The 23,026-nt window shown below is 32.7% G+C and overlaps 1 long non-coding RNA gene across 1 annotated transcript in view; it reads right to left on the bottom strand.

Moving 5' to 3' along the window:
• Positions 1-23,026, bottom strand: part of LOC129231547 (uncharacterized) — a 49,214-nt gene that overhangs the window by 5,087 nt on the left and 21,101 nt on the right. Inside the window, exons 2-3 of the long non-coding RNA XR_008581266.1 lie at positions 15,055-15,216; positions 6,318-6,351 (exon numbers count right to left, since the gene is read on the bottom strand). This is a non-coding gene — a long non-coding RNA (uncharacterized LOC129231547). The remainder of the gene's footprint in view (positions 1-6,317; positions 6,352-15,054; positions 15,217-23,026) is intronic.

Raw genomic sequence — 23,026 nt, 5'->3', positions numbered from 1 at the left:
AGCTCGATTGCTAATTCTTGGTTAACTATTAATTTCAGAAATCAGTGCAACAAGAAAAACAATGTTAAACTTTTGACTGCACATTTCTAATACTATTTTATTACACTTATTTGTCTTAAAACAGAAATATTTCTCTTTTTTTTTTTTTGAAATTCTATCTATTTTGAATATGAGTTGATGCTCCAGTAATCGGCCTTCGAAATCCAGTGCTCGGCCGTTTCAGTTGGTACCACTCATTCAGCAACGCTGTTTTCAGTTCCTAGACCTGTTTCAAGGACTCTTTCCCAGCAATTTTTTGAAATTGAAACTCCCAAAATTCAATTTTAGATGATCTTCTATGATGTTGGGGAGAGGGGATTTGGGGCTCTTCTCTGGAATTTTTCGAAATGAAAGGCCTAAAAGCGAAATCTTTAGGGATGTAATAAAGTAAGGGTAGTTCAGGGATGCTTCCCCGGAAAAAATGTTTGAGATAGAAGTTTCAAAAACAGTTTCGATAATGTTGGGGTGAGGGGGGGGGGGGCGGAAGCTGTCTTGCCCTCAAGTAGGCTAACTTTGAAATGTTAGGGTGAAGGATGGGGTTTGAAGACTCTCCCTCAAAAATTTCTAGAAATTGAAACATTAAAATAAAATTTCAGACCACCTATAATGATATGAAATGGGGGGGGGGGGGTATTATTTTTGCAATTGATGTGCTAAAAACTCAATAGCAGGCCATCTTTGATGACGCGCGGTGAAGAGTTTCAAAAACGAAATTTTTTAGGCGACCTTCTAGAGTTTCCGACGGATATTTTTCAAAACTGCAGTTCTAAAAACGAAAGTTTAGACTAATAGACTTTAATGAAGCTGCCTGCCGGGCCCTCAAGACGGTTTTAAGTTAAAGCTAAAAAAAGCTTTTGTAGGTCATCTTTCGTGACTTTAAGGGATGGACCGGGTTGAAGGAATTTTTTCGAAATTGAAGTTTGTTAAAATTCAAACCGTAGGCTCTTTTTGAAGGCTTTAGGAGAAGCGAAAGGGTTTGAAGACTCTCCCCCGAGTTTCTTTTTTTTTTTTAACTTGAAGTCTAAAAACCAAAGTTTGCGGCGTTGAGTAAAGAATTGGAGTTCGTGGCTCTTCTCGGAATCTTTTCGAAATTGGAGCTCTAAAACCGTCCTTTTAGACTGGCCCTTGATTAAGTTCGAGGGGGAGGGATCTCACCAGAAGTTTTTAAAAGTTGTATATCAAATTAGGCAATTTTAGACGATCTTTGGTAATGGGGGGGGGGGGGAATGGGGGAATCCCTCCTTCAGAATTGTTTTTCAAATTAAAGTGTTAAAAACGCGGGTTCGGGTAGGGGTGGATGAGTGTTTGCAGATCAGTATTTCGCCCGGGGGACCGGCAAAGCTCTTGGAACCCTAGAGAAAAGGATGATTCGAAATTTATTTGGAAACTTAAGGAAGAGTTTGAGGATTCTTCCTCGGAACTTTTTGAAAACAAAATTTTAAGCCTTCTTTCATAAAATTAAGGGGATGGCGAAAGGAAATTATGAATTTTCGGGGGCTCTCTCTGGAATGCTAGCTATTGCCGAGTGAAAAATGCAATTGTAGGTCATCTTCGGTGACGTATGGTGAATATGCTGACATAACAAAAAAAAAAAAAAAAAAAAGTCAGACTGCTCTGTCAGAAAAAAATTCTGAAATTGAAGTTTTAAAACCGTGACTTTACTCTTTGTTGAGGAATGATAGGAGAAAAATGGGCGGAATTACGGGTTTCCTCCCAAATTGTGTTTCAAAACTGAAATTAATTTTATGTTATCTTTGGAAAAGAATGGTTGGAAGCTCTTCCGTGGAAATTTCTGAAGATGAAACTTTAAGCTATTTGTGATGACATTAGAGGAAGGAGTGGATGAGTTTCTCCCAGAAATCAATTTTTCGAAAGTTTTAGACTATTTTTGAAGACATTAGGAGAAGGGTCAAGATTCGAAGGCAAGAGGGCTGTTCCCAAAAAATGTTGAAATGAAAGTTTCAAAAACGCAGTTTTAGGCGATTTATTGAGACATTAAGGAAGGTGTGGCTACTCTCCCACTGAACATTTTCAAAATTGATCGTTGAAAATGTACTTATAAACTACATTTGGTGACATTAGGGGAAAAGAAAGGTTCAGGGGATAGCCGCAGACTTTTTTCGCCATTGAGACTCCAACATCGCAATTTTAGGCTATGTTTGGAGATAACTTTTTTTTTTTGACTTGCCATGTTTCTACGAAATCATAATTTATTATAATTCAACACACATTATAACTTCGTACAGCTAACAACAGTACCTATTTCTTTGAGCGTTAGCGTATCTAAAAATGTTTTCAGAAGCGTTCGAGGCATTTGTAAGCGCACTGGCCGGCGGGCCAGTCCGTCTCTGCAGGAAACTCTTCGTCAAAGTGACGAATATGTAGATAGATTTGAGCTTGAGTTTCTGACCGAATGAGGAAAGAATAATGGGAAAATGACGAACTTTGTCTAACATTTAAAGAACACCTGTGCATTCAGGGGCGTTCCGAGGTCGCTGTGACCTTCCAAAAATGTCCTTATTTGGCTAATTTTGTCTGACAATTCGGCAAATTTTGCAGTTTTTAAATGTCCAAATGCCATTTTCATTTGATGTTTGGACATCCGTATTTTATCATTTGGCAAAATTTGGAGCTCCATTCGGCAAATTAATAATACCGTCTTCCAAAAATTTCAAATTCGTGGCGCCCCTGGATGCATTTCAAGAAGTTTCTGGACAGAACTGCTAGAGTCATCGACCGATCGCTATCAACATGAATGTAACATCATCATCATTATGTTGCTTCTCCCAGTGAATATTTCTAGTGCTTGTCCTTTCATCAACATGGTTAACATCTGCAATTGGCTTTCGTAATGAGGCCTTCGTGGTGCTGCCATCTGCAGCAGACATTCATCAATTCGAAGTCGCCTCATAGTTTCATCTGCAATTATCTGTCAGCACTAACATAATTCCACTAACAATTGATTATCGGTATGCAAATGATGCCAGCACGATGTCATCAGACGTTAAATTCAGATTTAAAATGGCATTGTGTCCCCCTGGTATCAAAAATTGACATTAGACCAAAAATCTCTCATCAAAAATAAATCTTTTTTTTTTTTTTTTTTCAGTTTTAGGAAATTTCCACAATATTTACGGTTTTTATTAAAGATCTAAAATGAGTTCAGTGAAAAGTTTTAAGTTAATAATAAACCATTCACGCATCACACATTTAAAACTTCCTGAACTGAATCTAAATAAAGATTTTTATTTTGCCACGCAAGACATGGCATTGCAGAATGAAGAACGAATGGCTGACATACGTCGATTTTGGTAAAGCAATGTCTGATGAAGAGATGATAAAAACTTGCCCAAACAATGTTTGCCTATAATGCAGGCTAACATGTGGCTTCTATAAATAGAATGACGTTAAGATTAAAAAGATGATGAACTGATTTTCTTCTGCCAAAATTTGTCGGCTTGCCAAGATCAGAAACCAATATAAAAAGCTTCTTTGTTTTCATTCGGAAAAAATATTTGTGAATTTTATTAACTAAATCTTAATAAATCTTAGGTGTTGTATAATACTGCGTTTATTTAATAATGCTAAATCAGACATTCATCATTTTCATAAGACTCAAAAAATAAATTGAAGTTTCCGTGTTCATATTGAATCCACTTAAAACATGCCAATCGAAAAGTCTGGCGCGTTACTTTAATTTTTTTAATTAAACAATACGGCATTAGTACTGCATACAAGCATTTTTCTCTCTTTATTCCTCACAGAGAGGTGCCTATGAGGGGACCTCATGGTGCAAACTGCGCCGTTGAAATTTTTAGGGAGGAGGGTAATTTTACAAAATTTTTGTTCTCATTTTGGGGATTCTCGTTTTGGGAGAGGATACTCAAATACTACTACAGTAGTATTTGAGGGGGGGGGGGGTATGAAAACACTCTTGGGGGGGGGGGCACATCTACCATTTAAGAATATATTTCAAAGGAATCATAGTACCCATAAGAAATATAAGTTTGAATTCAAAAGTTCTCCAAATTTTCTTTTAAAAGTAAAAAGTTTGAGAAAAATGAATTAACAAATGCGAGTCAACTTTTTGAAAGAATAATTGATAATGATTGTTTTGTTATTCGCATGAAGAAAAAACAGATGTCACTCTGCAAGTGTGAAGAGATAGTTTAAATTTAGCTATGAATCATTTTGAAGATAACATTTTTTGCAAAAAAACACTTAGATTTTTCACTAAGATTTTTCATTTACGCTCTTTTTTTCGTTTATCAAATTTTTGGATCTTGCGAAAAGAAAGTGAAAAAATTCTTATCATCGAATCTTTTACCGAGTTCCTTTCAACTCGACAGCCTTTTTATGTTACTATATGCAAATTTCTGATAAATGTACCCACAGAAATTATATACAGGGTGGCAATTATTGAGCTATATTTAAAAAAGAAGAAAAAAACCCCTTAAAACTTTTGATCCGTGAGCGAGATTCAAATGAAAGTTGGAAATTGAGTTCTGAACATTTTTTTTTAGTACGTACACTGTTGTTGTTGTTTTTTTTTTTCGTGGAAATGTCAAAATACTGCGTTTTCTGAACGTACATCGATTGTCAAGGTCTACTTTTCGCAATGTCAGTTACATTGCGATGATGTAACTTTGTGACAGAGAGAAGCTGAAGACAACTCATCCAAATGTTATACCAACCAAAAATCTCCCAAATAATATCTCAAAATTAAAATAAAATTCTCATCCTCACTATCCGAAGTTCAAAAGGGTGTGGTGTGTGGTTAATGCAGGAGGGATGACGGCCACATAGAATCGATAGAGTTTGATGGCCCGGGCCCGAGCCTAAAAGGGGCCCGATATTTTAAAAATGAATGGATGAAATATACGTAGGGAGTTAGGGTAAACAATATGGAGGGGTCCCGTAAAAGTCATTTGTGCACATCTCTGCTTAGAAGAATCATGCTCGCTGTGTTGAACACAGAGACTAATACTTTACCACCCTTTTTTCTTGATCCGAAACTCTTGTGGCCTATTTTCGAAAAGCATATAAAAGAAAAAGTTTCAGACGCTGACCATTTCCAGCAGCTTCAGCACGACTGGAGTCAGGCTCGTTATTTCAACGTTTTCCAGGGGAGGGGGCAAAAGGTGTCTATTCAATACAAATTATACCGAAAAACAACCAAAACCACGCCCACTTATATGTTAATACATTAATTTCTCAAAGCCAGGGGGGGGGGGTCAATCCCACCCCCTGATCCCCCTAAAGGATGGGCCCGGCTGGAGTCTGGTTTGATCTCACGACCTTGAACCTACGAAACCGATGCCCATTCACTACTTTACTCTGCTGGGTGTCAGTCCAACTATGAGTTAGAATAACAACTTATCACAAAAATTCTATGGGTACTTTTACTGCCTTTCTCTTTCAAGCTGAAATGTATCGTTATGTGTTTCGATATCACGTTAGAACGTATGAAGTAAACGTTCCTGCGCCTCCCCGTATCTTAACTTAGCACTTAAAGCTCTAGAGGTGACAACTAGTTCAGTACAGATCTGATTACTGCTAAAACTATTGCGAACGAGCTTTCACAGCCCACATGTAAACAGGGGCGCCCCGATGGCAGGTCACTGTGACCTCCCAAAAATTTCCTTTTTCATCAAACTTTGTCTGACGATTCGTCAAAAGTTGGAGTTCCATTCGGAAAATTAGAAATTTCCGCCCCCCCCCTAAAAAAAAATTAAGTTCGGGAAACCCCTTCTTGTAAGCAAGCAAAAGAAAAGTTACTGCAGTTAGATGTAAGCTATCATAAAGTAAGTTAATTTTTCATAATAAAACCTCAACTACTTTCTTTTTTTCTCTACGCATTTAGTAATTTATCTAGCTTATTATTGGTTTTAGTGGAATCTTTGAATTCATACTAACTCAATTAAATGGTGGCTCGGTTTCAAAGCACTTGCTTTGACGCGCTATGAAATGCATCGGAACAACTTCCAGAAGCTGAATTATATACAATTGCCATTTCATGCTGTTAGCGACGATTATCTCTATCCTGAACACTCATTTAACTGTATAAAAGTGTTCAGATTATGGGGGTGTTCATTATATAGGGAGACTGGATAATGCCTATGCACTCGCTGGGACCATCAAAATGTGTTCAGAATATCGAGGTGGTCACACTAGCGAGGGTTCAGATATAGAAACAGTCCATTGTACTGTCAAGTTTAACCGTTACATATTATTGAATTTTGTTTTTAGTAACAAAAGCAAATAAAAACAATACTTACAAATGATTATGATCACTAAATATCCCCACTACATCTGTAAAAAATATTTGTATAATTAGATCAACTAAAATAATTAAAATATTATCAATACACAAACAATAGTATTTGCAACTTTAACAGTAGGTACATATTTCTACTTCATGCAGTTGATTTTAAAATATATTTTGTAGCAAAACTAGTCAAATATAATTTTTTGCTTGCGAAAACAAGTAAAGAAATAAAAAGGATAATAGTTAAATATATTTTTTGTGCTTTCAGAATCAAGAGAAATCGTCATGTGTCAGTTTTACGAAGTGAAATAAAAGCCTATTTAAGTAAAAGAAAGGAGCAAAGAAGACATTGATTTATATCGCGCTGATGAGAGTACAGCAATTGTTCTTATAAGTTCTCAAAAATTCCAGGAAAACTAATTTCGTGTGAGCAGGGAGGGGGGGGGGGGGCACATGACTTCACTGTACTAAATTCTTCCGTAAACCTTAAACATATAGACACCACAACTGCACAGTGTTCGTGGTATTGAAATAAAGAGTCATATAAATGACTTTGAATAAACTAAACGAGTAAAAGGGAGAGAACAAGTTTATAATTATGTAACAAAATTTCAAACTATATTTCAGCCCGAAACCCTTTTCCAATGCAAAAATAATGTACGCTTCGGAGAGCAGTAGTTTTGCTTACGTCTCGAAGCTCACCACATTTTCATTTTGACATGAGACATTGTCGAATTAACATTGTCTTTTTTCAACCAGTGAAGCTAAATATAAAGAAAAAACGCTTCAACCTAAATTAATTTTCTTTTATTACACAAGGATATTTATTATTATTTGTCAATAAATAGTTAATGGTTTTTGTAATTTAATTGTTGCTTAAGCATTGAAAGCAGCGTCTTATTTGTTTTCATGTAAATATGAATAATTTTACTGTGTCTCTTGTGGATAAATATCTTTACTAAGCTAATAATAAGCTGTCTTCAGTTAGTGGTGTAGGTCCAGTAATAAGTAGTATTTCAGTAAAAGAAAGAAAAAAAAAACAATATCCTAAGTAAATTCTCATTCCCTCCATCCCAAATTACGAGTAGTTGCTAACTTTGTCTACTTTTGTTACTGGTTACTAATACTGGTGATTTTGTTTGATTATTTTTTTTTACAGATTTCAAGTTGCCTTACTATCTATCAACAACATTTTCTTTCGTACCGAGCATTAATTCCTTCCCCCCATAGCAGCGTCGAATCAGTTTCGGAAATCTAGAGTCCTCCACGCCCCATTTTGTAAGGAATCTACCATCAGTGTACCAGAAAAAAAAATTACTTTCTAATGAATTCATGATTCATTAGCTACAAGATAGTTTCAATTACTGGTTGACGAGTACTTGAAAAATGGGGCGTGGTTTAAGAGTGTGCTAACAATGGATTTTTGAAACTAATTTGTTAGATTTAAGGTGGGAAAGCGAGAATGCTTGGCAAGTAAATGTTGTTTATTGATGTTACAACACCTTGATAATTTGGTTCCTAATGAATTTATGATTCATTAGCTACAACTGGTAGAAGAGTCCTTACAAAATGGGATGTGGATTAAGAGTGCCAATAATAGATTCTTTATACTGATTTAAAGAGGGAAAGAGAGACTGCTTGGTAAGTAAATGTGGAAGTAGTATAATTTTAAAGTCTGTCCCTGTGAATTTTATGAAAAATATTGTATAGCAGAAGCAGCGTATTGTGTAACAGAACTACCGCGAGAAGTAATATTCTTTTTTTTTGGGGGGGGGGGGCGGGGGAAGGTGCCACTTATAATAGGTTTAAGGGTTAATGAAAAATACTAATACTTCAAACCTGAAAAATTTTCCCAATATATTTCAAATTTTATTTACATGAAATGCTATGCATTTTATCTTGACATACATTGGCTTAAAATACCTCTTGATTTTTTTATTGATAAATTTTTCACCTGTTCAATGGAAAAATGAAATACGTTCACAATTTTCATGTGTCTCCTGTTTTTTAATGTATATTACCTAACTTACGCTTTCGTTTTCAAAAATAAAAGTTGTTTTTGAAAATGGGACGAACTTTTACATGCATGATTTAAAGTTTTTTTTTTTGGGGGGGGGGAGGGGGTGACATCCCGGGAGAAACTTGTTCTAGACACTCGGCTAACAGCAATAAACAATTCTGAACCATTCCGTTTCTTAAATATATGTGTCATTCTCCAGAATGTAACTTTTGAACGAGAATATTTTTCAATTTCAAAACCTTTGTTTTCTTTTTTTTATTTTTTTCATTCTTACGTCAAAGTGTTACCTATTAGCAGTAACCATAAACAATGGCCCAGCTAATTTCCAATTATTTTACTCATAAATAAAATAAATAAAAAAATACCTTGTTCACGGAAATGAGAAAAACAGGAAAAAGTTTAGTGTTTGAAAACAGAGGCCAATGTAATATCTAAGTATTAAGTTTGTTAATTGTGCAAACAATGAGCTATTTTAATGATTAGTGTGAGTCTAACCATAGATTTCTTAATTACTGCTTAAATTTTAGTTATCCTTTTAATTCAAATTTCTGTAAAAAATAAATAAAAAAATCGTATAGAATTGATATATTTCCAAATTAGAAAATTTGAGAATATACTGGTAATTTATAATTTTGTAGACTGCCTAAAATTGATGTATTTCCCCTCCATCATTTATTCTCACTTCAGAAATAATGGCATTGATAAAGTCTGTTACGGAGATGAGGAATTTTCCATTAATATAGTACTAATGGATACATTTTTCAGAGAATTTTTATTTTTCTTCGTTGCTACAATCTGCACGTGTTAAGCGTATGAAAACACGTGCACTTCTTTTTTTCTTACATTAATTTACATCCCTGAACTTCAAGTTCACGGCGGTGAGAGTTCTCAAAAACCACACTTGGTTTTTAAAACAAAATCAATCTTGTGTTTTTTTTAACAAAAATCTCACTGCTTAATGGATGAAAATAAAGAAGGGGGGAGGGGGCTCCCTTGCATCATGGGAAATAAAATGAGATGTCATTACTTGAATCTGTTTATGAGAAATGGCCTATTGTGTTTGGGTAACGGATTTGAGAATTTATTGTGTGACAAAATTCCTCATCCTACTAAAACGAACTAAAACATAATACTAGAAAATTAAATATCCTTAAACAATTAGTATTTGAGACACCTGTGAAAGGAATACTAAATAAATAAATATATAATTTTAATTAAACAAGTTATTAAGCAACATAAATAGGTGTTTGACATGCCACGGAGGTGAGAATTCACATGTTCTGAATCAAAAATATATTAAAATAAAATTATTATTAAAAAATTGTTGGCAGTTTTAAATAGATATATTTTTAATGAAATTAAAAAACATAGTTGAATGAACTGTCACTTAAAGATTTTACTGTAAAAGGCGTATGACGGAAAAGTTACACTTTTTGAAGGATGACCCATATTTGAATTTTTTTCCCACCATGTTGCAATGATTATGTTTTACACATCCACAGAAGATATTCTACTTATCCTCTCAATATTCGTTTTTTTTTTCTTCGCGAGTGGATGAAACAAAGCCTGTATCTTGTTTCTCATCACAATCATTCATTAAAAAACGGAAGAATTTTCCCAACATATGAGTCTTCAGGTCAAATACAGTAGAACCTCTCAATAAGGAACGCTAAGAGAAGCGAAAATGTTGTCCCTTAAATAGAGGTGTCCCTTCTTCGGAAGTATATGAAGTGAAGCATGCAGTAAAATTACTCAGTAGAATTTTGTAATAAACATAAACAATTAATATATTCAATATAAAATGCTAAAAATGATTTATGTTTACTGAATCAAAATCAAAATTATTCAAATTTCAAAATTTATTCTTTTTATAGTTAAAATTTAATTAAAAATTTGACACTGGTAAAGTTTTGTAGCATACATGAATTATTTTGACGTAATTCCTTACATGGGCTTGTTTAATTTCATGCAATTTAAAATTCAGTACAATATAAATTCCAATAAGTGTTCACATTTGATGTTTTTTACACAAAACTATTCATGGATTCAAAACTATTCACTATCTATAGGCTGTTCGCTTGCATGAATAAATTGTTGAGAGGGAAAAACACGCATGTACATTTTATCAGGAATTTTACAATAGATTATATTAGTGCACGTTAATGTCAAACTTTCACTAGTTGAATTTTAGATTCTTAAATTCCAGTAAATGCAATACTTAGTATGCATTATTTTTGTAAATTTTCTCTGTAACTGTCCTTTAAATAGAGTGTCCCTTATTCAGAGGCAAATACATGGAAGTCCCAATTCAAAGGGACTGGAACCAGAAAAAATGTCCCTTAAATAGAGGTGGTCCTGCTTTGGAGGTGTCTCTTAAAGGGGGGTACTACTGTATTTATACAAATCAGTGATGTCCCCATCATTTTTTTAGGGTATACTCCCAGTAATCCATTATGCACAGTATGTGTGTGCGATCGTATACATAATATGTCTAAAAAATGTTTGAGAGTATACGCCGTATATGGAGTATAACCAATGGGAACCCCCCCCCCTGGTAAAAATAGATCTATGTAATTTCGTTTTAGCTGTTTCAAATTTTCTCACCTAACGTACTTCTCAAACTCTTCCTTATGTTGCCCATGCCAATTAATCATTGCTGTAAAAAATGAAGTAATTTTCACAACAGATAACTTACCAGGTTTCAGTAACTCAAGTGAATTTTTATTATAATGTTTTTCTAGTGTTTAAATTTTTTCTCGTTTTACGTATTTTCCTTAGTTTTGAAGTATCACGAGACCTTGGGCTTTCAGATGTTAGTGATTTAAGGAGGCTGTGTTATTTCTTATTTTTAGAACTCTCAGTTGAGCTGTTTATTATGGAGTTAAATAAACATTTTACCGTGCCGAAGGGAGCCAATCGGGACATGTTAGAGGGCTCCTTCATTTCAAGCACAGGCCACGGACGAGGTGAAGAGCCTATGCGTGGGTGTGTTTTAAAAATAGAAATCACATCTGCATCCCTTTGGACGGGTGAGAAAGTGCTCGGCATTTTGCCCGGGATACAGCTTTATCATCACTTTAAGAGAAAAATTTAAAGTCTAAAAGCGCATTTTCGGCGAAATATGAGGCGCAAGTAGGAAAATGCGGAAAAGATTTTGGTGTTTTGTAAAGAAAAAAGAACCAGGCTTCTCCTAAGTTCTGATAGGAGTCGCTAATAAGTCAATATGGTCAAGTCCATGTTTTGATATTTTCTGATTTTATTGGAATGGTTGATACTAGATGACCCATGTGACGCATTCGCATTCGACTGCAGTAATTCAAAAATCCAATTTGTTTTAACGGTAGTTATTCGAAAAACAGTCGAAATGTGCATTGTTTTTTAATTTCTCGTTGATTGCGGTTGGAAAAAAAAGTTTAAAATGATGCCTTACTTTTGTAGTTGTATAAAGTATCAATGAAGCATCCAAAAAAAAAAAAAAAAAACCTCTAAAGTAACATTATTTATGATATTCCGATTTACCATGTTAAAATTAATGTTTTTTTTTTCTGAATTTAATGCAACAACACAACTGTGTTTTAGAATCCTACAATGAGTTTAGACTATACATTCTTGGAAATTAAGATCAGAATTCGTCGAGAAAAATAAGGTATTCTGAACCGACATTATCTATCCCTTGGGGATCGAACCCTCGATCTTTGCGTTATTAACGTGACGCTCTGATGAACTTCTAACGGGTCTTCTTCTCAAGATGCTATGCATTAACGCAATGTGTAATAATAAATAAATTAATTAAAAAATATTTTTAAATAGTTGTACCGTAAAACCTGTTTGAATAAGGTGAATGTATATATAAGGTTAAACCACCAGTAGCTGACACCCCACTAGTAGTTAAAGTTGACACTGCACTAGTAGTTGACACTTATAAAGATAGTATAAATTAACAAGAGAAACAAGGTATAACTGAAAGTTAAGCATTGCAAATTTAAACCCACTTTTATACTTTTGTACAACTTTATAACTTTTTTACTGATTTATATTTTTTTCAATATGTCTCAACTACTAGTGCAATGTCCAAAAAACTAGTGCGGGTGTCAGCTACTAGTAGTTGGTCTTCAAATTCTTAGGTTGTTAAAAATAGATATTCTTTGAGCTTAAAGACAAAATTTTGCTAGCGTAAAATTTTCTCGAAAAGCTGCACAAGTTAAACAATTACAAGATCTTCCAAATCTAGTTTTTGAAGATTATCTGGAGATAGTTTGCTTGTAAAGTTTATTCAATACAGCTATTATAAGACACAAAGCTAATGGAGTTAAAAAAATTATAGCCTTAAAAGTATTTAGACGGCAAATTAGCAAGAATTTATGCGAAAGCATTTTTTCACCCCACGGTCAATGGAGTAAATTTCAGACAGTTTAATAAATTTTTGGGAACTTTTTTTGGGTGCAGAAGAAAATATTTGTTTTCTTTTTTAACGAAAATTTCACATTGAGTAATTCAGTTATTTTATCAAAGTAAAAACAAACTGAAAATTCTAATGTTACTCAAAAAGCAAGTGTTCAGAGCTCATTGAGGACTTTTTATGTTTCGAATAATTAAACCAATCCTATTGAAATGAATAGATAAACTTTGAATTTTCAAGTAATTCAAAAGTCAATTGGTAAATTTTGTGACTAAGTGAACCGAAAACAAAGCTAAATAATTTTAGGAAAGATGTGGCGGAAATATTCTTTACAATTAATCGTAAGAAATCTTGTGAAATTAAATGACATTTTCAAGGTCACCTTAACCGCAGCAGTACAATTTCATGTTTTAGAGTAAATTTTGCTAATTGTTATCGGTCGAAACCTGTTCTTGTTCAATGTTAATTCTATAACCGCCAAGAATAATGAAAAGTCATGAAACTTACGACACAATTTTCATCCGGAGAAAATTCACCAATGTCAAAGATTCCTTTATAAGTTTCTTAACACAAATTTATACTCTAGTTTATGGTGCTTGAAATCATCTTTAATTACGTGAAAAAAATAGAATAACAGTAATAGTTCAACCACATTATTCGAGATGTATTATATTAATGCCAATACATTTTTAATGTTGATATTTTAGTAGAAGATTTCATATTAGAATCAATTTTCCAACACCTTAATTTTTACAGAAAGTAAATCAAACAATAATTTTATATAACATAGCTAAAATTAAAAACATTACTCATTTCTTTCAAACATTTCTCACTTTCACAGCAACACAACCGTAACTCAAGAAAAGAAAAATGACAGTAACCTTCAGATTTATATATGCATGTTTTGCAGAGTTTTTCTTCGGGGACAAAAGACACATCTTTATTTGCATTACTTTATAATTCGAGAAAGTTCAAGTAATAACTGTTACTTAGTTAGATATATTAATTTTACGAAATAATGTTTTATTCTAATACCTCTTCGGTATTGAAAGGATTACATTTAAAAAAAAGAAAGAAAATCATTTATTATTTAGAAAAGTAACACTAATTTTCTTTTTTATTTCCGAGAACATGTTTACTTATTCACGTATGATAATTAATTAGTTTATGTTGAAAGAGACGAATCTTATTGTGTTGTTGTTGTCGCGACAAGTTTGACCACGGAGAGATGATGGATGACCTTGAAGCGGAAACATCATTTGCATCAGGTTGTTTGTTATTACTTTGTAATAGATAAGAGATGAGTAAGAATGCCTCTTACTACTCGGTGCTTTTGTGTCTAATTCTACCTATTATAAATGATACAAATTATGTTTCCGCTTCAAGGTCATCCCCCATTTCTCGGTGGTCAAGCTTTGCCAGCTAGGCTGGCAATTTGAGGTGCGCTGCTTCAATTTCCTACTGTACCATAATTTGGTGTAAAGTCCAATTTCCACAGTACACACATGCCATAAAGACTCGATGAGGGGCAAATTATCTACCTCATTGAAAACCTTTTATCCCTAACAACCCTGATTAGCAACCTGAAAAAGGAAGGCAACCTTACTTAAGCGTTTTATTTCCATCTTTTACTCTTCATTTGTGATAACGATTTTCGGAAACTCGATGAGAGTAAATTTCTTATTTTCAGGCACCTTTCAACCCCTGGCAACCCTGATAAGCTCACGTAAAAGAGGTAGAAATTCTTACTTTCACGTTTTATTTACAACTTTTACTCTTCATCTATGGTAACAATTTTAGAAAACTCGATGAGGGTAGGTCAAGCCTAGTGGGATCTCGCACTATAATTGTCGCACTTAAATAGAATCACTGTAGATGTTATATAATCAAATGATTAAGCTACTGCTGATAACTTAAACCAAAACATTGAAAATCAGCATTGTATTAAAAACCGTGTTGCAAAAATACCTAGTCTAGACTTCTTGAAAACGATAGGCAAAATGATTTCAGATAATGTGCATTAGATGTTTCGGTTTCAATAAATAAAGGAAGAATTTTTTTTAAGGATAAAATAAAAAATCTTTAACCTTTTGGCAAAAAAAGCTGTAAAATTAAACACTGATAAAGCATTAAAAAATAATAATTGTAATAATATTCCACTGAAGTATAGAAGACGACTAGTTTACATACATTTTCGGTGTTCACTGCTAGTAAGTACATTTTCTTACTTAGCTACAAAAGTGTTCATAATTGAAACACTTCAGAATTACAAAACAGTAAGACAAACACTAAAGAACACTAGGGGAAAGAAAAAAGAGAATCTCATACCATATATCTCAGTCTTTTACCAGTGAAATCTGTATGGAATCAGGTAAGCCTTCGGCATAAAGAAAGAAGATATAACGTCCTATTGTAGTACATTTTGAATCTACTGTTCCTCCAGTGTTGTTAGAATATGAAGACGCTTCGTCCATGGTTTTAAGATGAGTACTGCATTAATAAAATTTTAATGAACTTGTGTTCTTTGATTTTGTAAATACATGCTGTATGGGGAAGGAGGGAGGGGGAGCAGATTTTAAAGGATGGAACTACGTGTAACACATAATGCATGCATTTGTTTTCACGTTTTCCATATTTTTCAGTTTTACTTTTTAATACTTTTTCTCTTTTACAACTTTTATGTATTTTGCTCGTGCTTTTTATAATTTTTGCAGTTACGTTTTAAATGAAGACGTTTTAATCTCTTTTACGCTTGAGAATGAAAGGGTCACATGTATAATGATAATTTTATTGGAGAAGTTACCCTTTCATTCTGAGTGTGCGATATATTATGTTTGTGTTTTTTACGATTTTTGTTTTTACGTTTTAAATGAAGACGATTTTTCTGCAGTTAACGATAGTTATCCTCGACGTCCCTTTCAAACCACTTCTAGCAAATACCCTGACAAAATGTTTTCGTTATTATGTTTCGTACCTAATATATCTGATTTTTTTTTTAAAGTTCCAAGAGAAAGATCATATTGAAAATCTTTAAAAAAAATTTAAAAAAAAGTTCCGGAAGTAGTTAAAGTCAAGCAAGGTTTTGAATCGCAAAAAATGTATTTTAAACTTTTATGCTGAATACAACGAGCAAGGTTTGGAATCATACAAACTTATTTTTAGCTTTTATGTTCAATGCAACCGGCAAAATTTCAATGATCAATATCATTGAATGATTCAGAACTACAAAGCTCAATTCATTACTTTTATTCCGGTGAAAATATTTCAAACGTCCCAGGTAAACATCAAGATATCTTCTATAGCATTAGCTAGAATTATTTCATGTATAGTTTTAATCGGAATTAAATTTTGAAAATTTTATGTGATCTAAAATTATCTTTTGATAATCAATAGCTATAAAATTTTATTACAACATTACTATGCTTTTGTAACACAATACATGTACATGTGCCGAAAACTCGGCCGAATGTGGACTGAAAAGTGGTCAATTTTGAAAATACTATGCTATCGGGAATGCGCGACACAAGTGTTTCGCTCGGTGTTTTTTTTTTTTTTCCTACTAGGGTTTGGCCGAGTTTACTGGATTCGGCCAGTTTATCGATTGCAGGGTCAAAGGAACCAGGCCAATAGTGAAATCATAGAAATCAGTCAATATCGTCCATTCGAGATATGCATAAGTTTTGTACATTTTTTAAGCTCATCAACAATTTTCATGTTTTCTACGCTTTTTTGAAATATTTATTTTTAAATTTGAGCTACAATGAAAGTACCAGAAGGTGTTGGTGCGGAGTACCGCTGTAAAACCTTGTCATAACACCTTAATATATATTGTGTCATACTCATCAAACAGCTTTTTTTTTTCTTGAAGGCATCATTTTTATATTTATGAATATCCAAATATGTTTTGTATTGCATGCCCTGAATACTAAAGTTTTCCCATCAGAACCACTATTTTTTATGAATTTTACCCATCCAAATTAGCAAATTTTAAGAATTTATGTCTAAAGAACGGGCAGTCGAAAGCAAATGATTTATGTGTTAAGAAAAAAATAATTTAAAAGAACACGATTCACTCAATCTTACCTTAACATGACTTTTGATGCTTTATTTGGCTCAAGTTATCTTTCAAAGATACCTTTAAGAAAGTTAAATTGTTCTCATGAAAAGCATTTTGGAAAGTTTACCCAATTTAATTGATGACTTTGACTTTATTCGTTTTCCCCCTCTAGTTTATCATCGGTTCCCCATTACATTCGTTTCGTAGTAACTCATACAACATTTCAAAATTCGTAGACTTAATTCTGTCACTTTTTGTAACTCTTTGGTAAAAATAAAATCGTATTTTTTTTTTCTTTTTTTCTTAACGAACAAATACTGACTTTTAACTTCCTTGTATTTACTCTGATTTTGTAAAATTTGTTACAAATGTTGCCTCTTTACTTCGCACATGCAATGAGATTTTATTGAAATTTGTACCATACATTCAATGTACGTGTTCAAATGTATGGTTGGTACATTTTTTCTACTCAACTATATCTCTGATTATTTGAATTTTTCACTGAAATAAATAGAAAAATACCAAAAAGAGCATTATGAAACATTTACTTGCTTCTACAATGTTCAATAAAATAAGCTTTTGATGATGGTAAAGAAAAAAATACAAGATCAAAAGTCTGTAATAAGACATATTTCAATGCTCTATCCTTTAACAAGCTTTCAACTAGCACTATTTGAATGTTTGCCAAGCTATATACTTTTCAAATAAATCAGCAAGAAACTTATTCTCCTTTAGAAATCAATTTGCAATTTGTCGTCTGACGAAAAATTGTGCGGTCAATGAAGCAACAAAAAAACATTAAGCCAATATCGTTATCATATCTTTTTCAGAAAATGATTCCTAGAGACAGTGTTCTTACTCAGAAGTCAGTAGTAATATGAAATAATATCCTAAACTTATATTATCCTTTTATGCATATACAAGTCCATAAAGGTCAAGTACATAAATATTTGATTTAATGCTCTAAGAAAAATTTCTTTTAAACAAATTTGCATTGATTAATTAACGTAAACTTCTTACTGGTTGTAATTTATTAACTATTTCCTGTTCAATTCGGTAATATATTTTATGTCAGAATTTCATTTTTTTTATTTCTGTCAATGAGTGAAGTTTTTATTAGTTTTATTAAAACATAAAATTAACTATCATTGCATACTGCCGTGCTTCGCAGAAAAGTCGTATCTGTACTTTTTATCAAAATTTAGTTACGGTCACCAGGTGATTCTTTGCCACATATTTTACTTAAACACGTTTTATGACCATTTATGGATGGGAAATATTTTTTAAAAAATGCTGAAAAGGTTGCATGGTGGTGCAAAACTCTAAATGGAAATTTCTCATTTTGAACTTAGATTCAGGTACGACTTTTGCTCTTAGTACTGCAGTATACTGGGCAAAAATAAGTTGGTCACTTGCATTAGTGTGTGTGTGTGTGTGTGTGTGTGTGTTAAAAACTGAAATACATTAGAAGTTGTTAAGTAGGGAAATGCAGAAATTAGTTATACAAATATTTAATATCAAAGTACAGAAAATAGGTTTTAAGAAATACAGTTTAAGCACATTATATTTAAAAACAAAAAATAGCTCACAAAACACTTAGCAAAAAATATTTCACAAAACAAGTGAATCATAAAAATAAATTAGAAAGAAAATGCAACACAAGAATATTGATGAGAAAAATGAGTAAGCACAAAAAATATTTAATGAAACAAATGAAGCAGAAAAATATTTTATAAAAGAAAATGCACGACAAAAATATTTAATAAAACAAGTAAATGAAAGTAAGCAGTGTAATTAAATATTTCATTCAAAAATGCAGAAAAACTCAACGTATGTACAAAATAGTAAAATTGTCGCACAAAAATATATTTTATGTGAAAAAAAAATAAGTAACTTGAAACGTTCTTTAAAAAAAAAAAAAAAAAAAAAAACAGATCTACCCTAGTTTAAGGAAGCAAAAATAGTCATATCTTAAATAGGATCCTAAACTTCGTAAGAAGTAAACATAATATAGGGTCTGGTGGGGGAAAGTGGTCAATGGGGTAAAGTGGTCATACGTCAAATAAATGGCTATAGCTTGGAAATAAACGTTCGAATGAATGTGAAACTTTTATTTTAGAGTAAAGCAGTTAGAAACTACATTTTGAATACAAAATTTTACAACTGGAAAAATTTTATTTGGTAAAAAAAAATATTTTGCGTGAACATGAAAAATTTTCAAATCTAAACACCTATTTTAACATCCTTGGGAAATTTTGTTTGTTAGAATTAGGAACAGATTGACTGTACAAAAAGCTTCCTACATTTCTCAAGAACTCTTACTCATTAGCAGTTAGCTGAATCTATTTTAGATATTTTTTTAGAACAATTTAAGTAAGATGGGGTAAAGTGGTCATAATATTAGGCTTAACGAATATTGTTCTTCTAATGTCACTTAATCTTTAGGTATAAGGCAGATACAAATTAAACATTAATTTTACTCAATATATATTGTTTTTACAGTAAACGGGGTTAAATATACGAGTATATGCGTATATATATACGCATATATACTCGTGTAAACATGTACATAGACGTATTCACATAAATGCGCCAATAAATACATATATGGGTATCTGCAAATATTTTTTATCCACACAGCTATACATTCTACTATACACGTATATGCTCGCTTATACTCGTATATATAAGAACACTTATATACTCAGGTAGACACGTATATACGCGTACGTACTCGAGTAGACACTTACATACAAGCATATGATATAAAAGTGTACAGGTTGAGTTTACATTCTTGAGCAAATTAATAAAAGGTGTTAGAGGAGAGGAGAAGAAGTAAGAGTTAATAAGGAACATATGGTCACAAACACAATGCTGACGTGCTACATGCACGCAAAGTGAGAAATTGATGGATGCAAAAAAAGTCACAAATTTATATATATATATATATATATATATATATATATATATATATATATATATATATATATATATATATATATATATATATATATATATTACACAAATGCAATTTTATACAACATTTTAGGAATTAAGAAAGTTTTAAACCGATTGATGAAATTTACGGCCTTTAGCTGAAAAACATCATGCGTCGCATTTACAGATCCCTCTCTGTTGCAAAAACGAGACTTTTGAAAATTTTTCATCAGCCGCTGCGCCTTTGTTGCGATGCGTGTATTAGAGCTACTACGGACCGTAACTTTCAACAACTGCTCTAAATATTTCTTAAAAACTAAAATGTTAGGTAAAATCATCTGTGTGCAACAAATTTGTGCCCTGCTTTGCCTCCTGGCTTTGTGTGCATGTAGCCCGTCAGTGATTATAACTTCCTTATGATTCTTTGCTTCTTATCTTTCTTCCTCTTATCTTTCTATCCTCCCCTCTCACACCCCTTTGATTTTTGCCTAAGAGCTTAGATTCACTCTGTAGGCCGACATGTATATAAGCGTATATTCTCGTGTACACATACATATACTGGTGTATACACGATAATGTACGTATATACGTCTATACAGGTATATAATCGTGTGTGCACGTGTACATGTGTATATACTCGTGCTTCCATATTATATATACGCTAGTAGACACACAGACGCCCTGGATGTATCCACGAATTAACTCGTGTACACCCGTATATGTATGTACGTACACTTATATATGCGAATATACTTCTAATATACACATATATACTCAAGTATGCACGTATTTTCTCGAGATACAAGTGCATACGCGCATATGATGTTCGTTTATACGCGTATATACTCGTATATACGCGTGACACTTACATATACGTGACACGTATATACATGTGATACGTATGTACTCATGTAGACACGTATAGACTCCTGTAGGTAATCAAGTATACATGCTTATATACTCGTATTTATACGTATATACTTGAGTAGGCACGTGCATGCATGTATCTGATGTATACATGTATCTACTCATATAGGAACGTGTTTACTCGTGTATAACACAACACGTATATATTCGTGTACACATGTACTCGTGAATATACTTGTAATTATAAAAACAACTGAAATATACAAGTATTAGGGATTTTTCTAATGGTTTTGCTACTATTTTTAACTATGACCACTTTACCCCATGCTATGACCACTTTCCCCCACCCCATGGGGTAAAGTGGTCATAAAAACATAGGGAAAAGAAAGTTCTATAAAACTACTAAAATCAATATTTTTCTTCCTAAAATTTAATGTACCGTGTTCTTTAATAATGCAATGTAAAATAACAACAAAAAAAGTTCAAGTGTTTAAAGAATTTGTTGCATTTATTATCCACCTAAGTTGAAAACATACGATTTTATGACCACTTTACCCCACCAGACCCTATAATAATACTACCACGTGTTTTACATAATCACTAAATTTTGCTGTAAAACATTGAGTAGCGCCTCCATTTTATGACTTTTCATGAAATGGAGCGGCAAAATATCCGTCGTCGCTTGGATTCTATGCTCGATCATTGATTTCAGTAATTAATATCAGCGTATAGTGTGCAGAAGCAGAATGTGGGCGATGGATTTTTTTTTTTTCCTGCTACTTGTGATCAGAAAACAACTGTAGGTTTCAATGTTGCTCGTAAATTTCAGAGGAATATCAATTCAACATTTTCTTAAATACAATACACACGTCTTTCACAATGTTTTCGACAGAAAGCATCACGTTAGACGTCTTGATGCCCAATCCATTTGCCCCGGGAGTGAGTTTCAAACACATATCCTTACTATTTTGGGAAAATTTTAAACTTTAGCTTTTAATTTTCATATGTTCGATTATAAGACACCATTGAGCATCATAAGATAAAGCACAAACTTTACTTCTTTCTTTTTTTTTTCTGCATTTAAAAAATAGAGATTTGTACATTGTGCGGATCTGAACGTACAATCACGCAACAAACAAGTACAAATCATTACTTTTTCAGGGGTGCCTAAATGAGGGGAGGAGGTGGTAATCATGGTACAGACTGCATCATTGAAATTTTTAGAGGGGGTGTTTTGAGGGGTATTTCTTTCTTTTGGGGGGATCGCTTATGGGAGTTCATGTTATTTAGGGGTGCGCTCTTGCTTTTGGGGACAATGCGCACCCCTGACTTTTTAAATACGAAATCTTTTTTTAGAAAACTGATACTTTATATTATAGTACATAAGTTTCTTATTAAAATATATAAAAATTAAAAGCCAAAGATTAAATTTCCCAGAATAAAGTGCAAATAAGTGCGTAAAAATATTTCACCCATTCCAATAGATTGATCATACTGAAACTTTTCAATATAAGTTTTCTGCCTCCTCACTTGTAAAACGTTTTCATTGAAAACTTCTGTTTAAGAAAGTGATGAATAGCTTTTTAAAAGCTTTTTTGTTTTCACTGTCACTCTGCCTTTATTGTGTGACCTTCTTTACTTGTAAGACAAATGAGAGAACTATTGTTTTGTTTTTTCTTCAGCAGCAAATGAGGCTCGTTTACGAAAGCTATCTTTGTAACAAAGATAAACTGTCAAAGAGAATCAACTTGAGGCGGAAATGGTTTTTTCAAGTAAGTTTTTGAAACAAATTTAACGATCATCTCACGTAATTTATTTATTTTTTTTAAGAGAAAATCAAATAGCTGCTGTAAAATGAAATTAATTTTAGGCTTTCAAACAAATGTTCATACAGTAGAACTCCAGTTATCCGAACTCCGATTATCCGAATTGCTGATTATCTGAATCGCATATAAAATTTAGAAGAGAGAAAAAAAAAGGAGAAACGTACTGCGATTGATAAAATAATTATTCTGTGTGCGCGTGCTATAGCAAAACAGCTTACTTTGACCGAAATGTTCAGCCAACAATAAATTTCATTTACAGTATGGTACGTACATAGTACATACTGTACTAATGTATATCACTTGTAAGTAGGCTTTGCATAAATAGTTTTACCCTTCCACTTCATTATTTAAAACGTATTTTTCCTTAAAAATAGAACTTCCTCTCATTTTCAACATAAACATCCAATAATTGATTAAAATAGACCCTTTTTTGTCTGAAATATCGAATTATCCGATTTTTTGATTTTCCGATTTAGGTCCGGTCCTGATTGATTCGAATCGTTGGAGTTCTACTGTATTTCATATAAAGTTGTTTTCGTCTTCAACTATAACTAACAATTAATAATAATACTTGAATATTAATATTATATTATGAATATTAGATAATTTATAA

Source organism: Uloborus diversus, chromosome 10 (genome assembly GCF_026930045.1).
Source record: "Uloborus diversus isolate 005 chromosome 10, Udiv.v.3.1, whole genome shotgun sequence".
NCBI lineage: Eukaryota > Metazoa > Arthropoda > Arachnida > Araneae > Uloboridae > Uloborus > Uloborus diversus.
Note: the sequence above shows the minus strand (reverse complement) of the source record. Positions and strands in the feature narration are given on the sequence as shown.